Source organism: Diadema antillarum, unplaced genomic scaffold, assembly GCF_040938485.1.
Source record: "Diadema antillarum isolate AM-2024a unplaced genomic scaffold, OU_Dant_1.0 scf00000196, whole genome shotgun sequence".
In the NCBI taxonomy this organism is placed as follows: Eukaryota; Metazoa; Echinodermata; class Echinoidea; order Diadematoida; family Diadematidae; genus Diadema; species Diadema antillarum.
Window position 1 is genome coordinate 2,771,967 of NW_027271085.1, and position 7,593 is coordinate 2,779,559.

The following is a 7,593-nucleotide window of genomic DNA, read 5'->3' on the forward strand; positions in this document are numbered from 1 at the left end:
GTTTATATATGGAAAAAAGAATTTGAGACTTTAATAGTCCATTATCAGTATATGATATGTTAGATGCGATGTTATAGGACTTGGTATTGTTAATTGTTGTTATTTTTATTGAGAAAGTTAAAGTAGAGTTTTTGGAGAAGAAGTTACGAAGGTTTAAAGTGAATTAATGGTAATGGAGTAAAAGAAAGGTATAAGAAAAGCAGGGAAAGGCAGAGAGAGAGAGAGAGAGAGAAGAGAGAGAGAGAGGGAGAGAGAGAGAAGGTTTTATGAGAACGATTTATGTAAAACGTAAAGAAATGAAAATAATAGAATGAGATGAAGTTTTATTATTTGGATAATAAGGTATGTTTTGAAATGAAATATATGTATTGCATATTTTAATTCGTTTGTGTAGAAATGTATCTTTGGTAAATTTGTTTGTGAGTACGCAACTGTAACTGAGTGTGTTTTTTTACAATGTATGATGTATTTACATGTTTTTCTGTATTGTCCTTTGTCTTTGCCTTGTGCCTCCTGTTCAATCCAGGAAACAACCTAGGCCTTTTATGTTACATTGTTTATTGATATAATAAAGAATGCTGAACAAAAAAAATTGAAATTAATATTGATGCAAAATTTGTATAAATTATTATGATACAGGATACTTGATATTACTTTAAATATTCTACTTATTGTGTTTATATTGCCCCGCTCTGATTATATCAATGTTTGACACTTTATCCCAGCGTTAAGAATAACCTATAATTATTTTTATATTTTTGATTTTTCCCTTTTAATGGATTAACATTTCTTCTTTTTTCCTCTTACGGTATGAATATACTAAATTTTATATTTATTTGAATTGATCTAGGCAAAGGGATGTACTAAAATCTAAAATTTTGGTGTTTTGATAAGTATAGATTATTTTCTTTTTTCTTTTTTTTGTTTCAAGCATAATGAATACTGCAGTCTCCCCCGATAGTTGAGAACGTTCCAATTCGATCATGATCGTTCGCTCATTGTTTATGATGTTGAGTGTAGCTTTTTTTTCTCTCAACCTAATTTGATACATCATAATGATGTATCTCTGAATGATTTTTTTTAAGGTATTACATTGAATGATTGAGTGTTTTGTATTGTTTTGTTTTGGATAGGTTAAAAAAATCTGATTGTAATGGTCCCCCATAAGTAAATCAGGTATTTGAATAATGTATCCTCATGGTAAGAATCGATAGGCACTGTTACACCCCGAATTAAAATCGATCAAGGAATATTATGCCGCAACTATGCTGTGAGATTGGAATATCTTTTCTGTTTTTGTTTTTTGTTATGGTCGAAGTTTGACTTTGTTCTTTTCTTGTCTTTTTGCAGAGTGTTATTTCCTTTATATCTTATCTTATGGCCCAATTTACTCATCAATTTAAAGAGTTGCTCAGTAACCACGCTCTGATATACAAACGACCATGCTCGATATCTTCATCAATACCCTGACTTGCAATCGATTGTGGATTTTTTTTTTAATCGTATGGCTCGATGTATTAATCAAGTTAAAGGGTTACTCAGTAACCACGTTCTGATTTGCAACCGATCATGATTTAATGTTATTATCGAAACCTTAACGTGTCATTGATCGTATAATATCTAGCTATTTTTTTTTAACTCTTTATGTGCCATGGTGGAAACCCCCTGTGTGCCACGTTATTCTGAGACAGGAAGGTAGTCATGCTCTGAGAAAAAATTATGTTTTTCCAATTGGTATAACTCCTACAAATTTCTGTTAAGACGGGCATACTTGTAGGCAAAGTTAAAGAGGAATGCCAAGATTTGTTTCGATATAAATTGTATGACGAATCTATTTTAGATTTTTCTTTTGAATGACCAGTTGCTACATTACTGTAAAGGCATGACTTTTGCTCGTAAAACTGTGACAAAAACTTAGAATGTAACAAACAAATCTAGTTGGGAAAGCTGCTTGATAGTCAATCACCACATAGAATGCAAGCCGTATATGAGAGGAACAAAAGCACGAGAGACGCTTTCATTGTACCGCGGGATTAGCGGTGATCAGTGATTTATCGATCGGTTTTGGCGGCTTTGTTTGTTGAGCAGAATATGCGAAGTTGGCACGCCGTCAACTGAGTCGGACGTGCGAACGTGGCACATAAAGAGTTAATGAGACGTGAATACCGTTATTTTGTTGTTTTTTCTTTTATTGTCTAGATATTGAAATTGGTTTATTAAAGTATAGAATAGTGTTTTATTTTTCTTAGTTTTTTGTATGAATTAACCGATTTATTAAGTTAGTAATTATGTTTGAATAATACATCTTTATGCATTTATACAATCTCTGTACTGATATTGACATTTGTTTTATTTTTTGTGTTTTTTTAAATAAAGTTGTAATGTTAATAGATTGGAAATATGCAGTAACCCTGACAATACACATAATTTCTGTGTTTATTTTAATTTTTCTGTTTGTAATAGATTAGGACATTTTCATAATATGCCTCTAAGGCAATAAAAGATTAGGATATAGTTATGATTGATTTAGTAAGAAACATTATTATTATTATTCTTTCATTTTTTAATATCCTTTTTTTCTCTGTCCCATAATGATTTTGATTTTATGAGATTTAATTACAAACCTTTTTTCAACATTTTTTTTCTTTTCGTTGCTTCCAGGAAAGATCTGTTATAAATAATTGTACGTAATAATGGTACATTAATTTTTTTTTTGTGTGTGATAGTTATTGATAGGTAATGAAAGTACCAATGAAATTAGTGAACGGTACAAATTCTAAGATTGTAGATTGAACATAAGGTTATTTTACTCCTGTGCTCCTTTGGAGAGACTGATGTGACTCCTTAATTTGATAGATGTGTAAGTCCCCTTATGACGTTGATGTGTATGAGTATGTGTGTGCGTCTGTATATGCACGTGTGTGTGTGTGTTTGCGTGTATGTTTGTGTATGTGTTTGTATGCATGTGTTTGTATGTACCATGTGTGTGTATGTATGTACACTCTTTCTTTTCATTCCCTCTTCTTCTTTCAACAGGTCAGTAGATTTCTCATTACAGGACGTGCGGTGGTTTTGTTACGACCGTCAGGGTCTTCCAGCATTGAATCGATTTAATGGCTGATTCGATATTTGATTTTGACTTCAGTCGTTTGAATGAACAGGATTTTCATGATTTATTTGTATTTGATTCAAATAATCAGAATGCCACTGCTTCACTGTCATTTGACAACCTAATATCCAAAGATATTAATTTTCATACAAATGATATTTTTAATGATAAATTTCAAGATATTTCTTCGCCATATGTCACTGTTAATCAATTAAAGTCCAAAGATGTTAGCGAAAAGTTCTCCCTGATGCATATGAATATAAGAAGTTTAAATAAAAACTTTGAAAATTTGTGTATTTTTTAGATAATTTTACAGACTCATTTTTTTCTGTAATTGGGTTCACAGAAACATGGCTCACTGATAATACTGCCTCTTTATTTAATCTCCCAGGATATCATTTGATAAATAACGACAGATATAATAGAAGTGGTGGGGGTGTTGCCTTCTATGTTAAATCCTATTTTGATTTTTTCATTCGAAAAGATATCTGTCGAATGGAAAGTTTTGTTGAATCCTTATTTATAGAAATCAAAGTGCCTAATCGGAAAGATATTTTATTAGGCGTAATATACAGGCCCCCTGATGCTAATATAAAATTATTTTTTGACTATTTTAATGAATTATTACAAGAATCTTCAGTTTTGAATAAGGAATGTTATTCAATGGGTGACTTTAGTATTGATTTAAGTAAATGTAATGATTCTTACTATCCCGAGGAATTTCTCAATATTATGCTCTCTGCATATTTCTCACCTTTGATTTCAAAACCAACCCGTGTAACAGAACAATCTGCCACTTTAATAGATATTTTTTTTTTGTAATGTAAACCCTTTTCCTAAATCTGCTATTATACTTATGGATATATCTGATCATTATGCTATTTATATGTGTTCATCCTTACAGTTAAAGACGAAAATACCTCAGAATTATGAAAGAAGGCATAAGTTTACACCTCAGAATATAGCCCAGTTTCAAGAATCTTTGATGGAAATTGACTGGTCTGACTTATATGTGGTGCAAGATACGAATGTAGCTTATAAAATTTTTATAAATAAGATTGTTACTTTGTTAGATACACATATTCCATTAGTTAAAAAGAAGTTGGGTAGTTATAAACGTGATCCAAGATTGCCATGGGTGTCAAAGTCATTATTACGTTCAATTAATCGTAAAAATAATTTGTATTTTGTAAGTAAGGCTAAAAAAACACAGCAATCCCGTGATAAGTATACTGCATATAAAAATACTCTCACTATGGTATTGCGTAAAGAAAAAAGGAATTATTATATGAGAAAATTAGATTTGTTTAAAAATGATATGCGCAATACTTGGAAATTGATAAATAAAACATTGAATAAGCACAAGGAAAGAAATGTTATTTCTAAATTAAGAATGATGGATTTGAAATAAAAGATTTACGTATGATAGCAGAAATATTTAACGCACATTTTTCAACTGTTGGCCGGAATCTTTGTGCAAATATTCCGTTGTCTACTAAAGAATTTTATGATTATCTGGACGTAGGTAATCAAAATTCAATTTTTTTCCCCCTGTAACAGTATATGAGATTTTAGATATTGTTCAAAATTTACCTTCTAAAAGAAGTTCTGGTTATGATGATATTGATAATATGCTGTTAACAAATATAATACTTTATATTGTTGATCCTTTGTTTCATATTTCTAATTTATCAATATCACAAGGGCAGGTACCAGATGTTATGAAAATATCAAAAATAGTTCCAATTTTTAAAAAGGGTAATAGGGAAGAATTGAATAATTACAGACCTATTTCACTTTTGCCTAATATATCTAAAATATTAGAAAAGATAATATATTCTCGAGTTATAGATTTTTTTAAATAGAAATGACATTTTGTCAAAATATCAATTTGGATTTCGCAAGAAACATAGCACAGCACATGCAATATTATCTTTCACTGAAAAAGTATCTCGAGCAATTGATAAGTTTCAACATACTGCAGGAATCTTCCTGGACCTCTCCAAGGCCTTCGACACGATTAACCACGACATTCTTCTTTATAAACTTAATCATTATGGTATACGTGGGAAGGCCTTGGAGTGGTTCAGAAGCTATTTGAAAGACAGAAAACAATTTGTTTGTATAAGCAATGAAAAATCTTCTTTGCGCTCAGTTGATTGTGGAGTTCCACAAGGAAGTATACTAGGGCCGTTACTTTTTATTATCTACATCAATGATTTTCCAAAATCTTCAAATGTTCTTTCTTTTATATTATTTGTAGATGATTCTAATCTTTTCTTTTCTCATTCAAATCCTCATACATTAGTTGATGTCATGAATATAGAATTGAACAAGATAATGCAATGGCTAAGAGCAAATAGATTATCGCTTAATTTGCAGAAAACAAATGCGATGTTGTTTAGTAAGGATACCCTTGATAAATTGCCACATGATATAATTTTTGAAAATGAAGTGATAAAACAGGTCTATTCTGTTAGATTTCTTGGTGTAACTGTAGACAGTAAGCTTTCTTGGAAACAGCATATAGATTGTATATGCCGCACTATTTCTAGTAACATAGGTGTAATTGATAAAGTAAAGTTTTGTTTTTCTGTTAAAAAGTTGCTAATGTTATATTCAACGTTAATTTTACCTTATTTAACGTATGGAATTATAGTATGGGGAAATACACATTCAACTTATTTGGATAGATTATTTTTGTTACAAAAAAAAAGCACTTCGAGTAATATGTAATACCTCCAAATATTCCCATACTGACGGATTATTTGTGGAGAATAAGGTTTTGAAAGTAAGGGATTTGTATTATTATTACCTTGGTCAATTTATGTACAGTTTGTATAACAATTCACTTCCTTCAGTTTTTGAAAATATGTTTAATAAGAATAAAAATATTCATAAATACCCCACTCGTCAAACAGATGACTATCATTTGCCCCTTACCCGAACTCTATTTACACAATCCACGTTTATCTACAGTGGCCCAAAATTTTGGAATTCCCTTGAGAAAAATATGAAAGATTCCATTAGTTTGAAATCATTCTCTAGTAATTTAAAGAAATATTTGATTAGCTCATATGTGACACTGCACCTCAAAACAAACAAAAAGTCGCCAGACATGAATTTTTAGTTAAGACCATATTCTGAAAGAGCAGACTTTAAGCTTTAAAATGATGTATAACTCAAATCAAATGGACTCTCCTAACCTATCTAAATATTGCAAAGAAAGCACAAACTCAGGAAAAGTGTGAACTGAGAAAAGAGGCTCTGAAGTACAGTGTGTATTCAAGCGCTTAATCTTTACCAAACCGTGCTGGCTGTGCGATGAATGGGACAAAAACAGCAAGTAAACCACCAGGGTAACAACAATGAAGGGATTATCAGATTAAAATGAAATTGAGCATGCCTCACTAACACATTCTGTCAATAATCAATGCAAACTTTCAAAGCAGTAGCACTATCCTTTCAAAAGTTATTAGAGTTGAAATTGAAGAGTGTGGACAAGGTTTTTCAGAAATGAAAAAGGGATTCTAAAGACACACCTAATCACACTATTCTACCAAAAATGTTCGAAATAAACTGCTAAAAAAACACACTTTCCTGCCCGTTTTATGATGCCAAATTTTAGCATAATGTAAAAGAAGACCCGCTCTTTCAGAAAATATGAAAAAGTCAAGTTCGGCTAGGTTGACCCATTTCACTTATTTTCAGTCCTCACGCAAAATCAGTGTGTGCGACTTTATGTTCGTTTTGAGGTGCACGGTCACATATGTACCCTATGATTAGTTTGACTGTTTGGAATTGTTGTTCTTTTTTCTTCACCCTGTATCGAGAATGTTGTAGCATTCAGGATCATGACAGATTTAGTATCGCAGGATAAATGTCAACTTAAAATCCCAAAAAAATTTCAATTTGAAGACTTACCAATTCAGGTGAAGTATTGAAAACAGGCTTCGGGCAACGTTTGGTTCTGCCTATAGTCCCTTTCTGTTCGAATTGATGACTGAATGTGACTCGGTCGAGAGGACCTTGGGAGAGCTACATACACTGAATACTACCGCCAGTCTCAGTGGGGAAATTATTTACCCTTGTGAGCCTTATAATACTGGAAGGACATCGCTATCAAGCGACAAAGAATGCACAGGCGTTGTTTGCGCTGTATAGGGAGGATACAAACCCACTTAACCGTTTGCGCGCCTCATTAATTTCTTGTCTGTAGTTACGTATGTGAAATTTGTAGACATTTGAGTCATTGGCCTAAAAAGGGTTAAAACAGATCAGAATCTGACTGAGCTATATTGTGCATGCCGTATTTTGCTTCTTCAAGGTTATTTGTGGATAAGCTTGATTGACAATAAGTCCGTCGTTAAACATTCTTTATTGTACAATTTTGGATGGACATTTTTTTTTTCTTTCTCCTTCTATGTGTTTGTATAAGACGCAACATGATGAAAATGTGCTTTTCTTGAGCAGGTAAGCCTCAG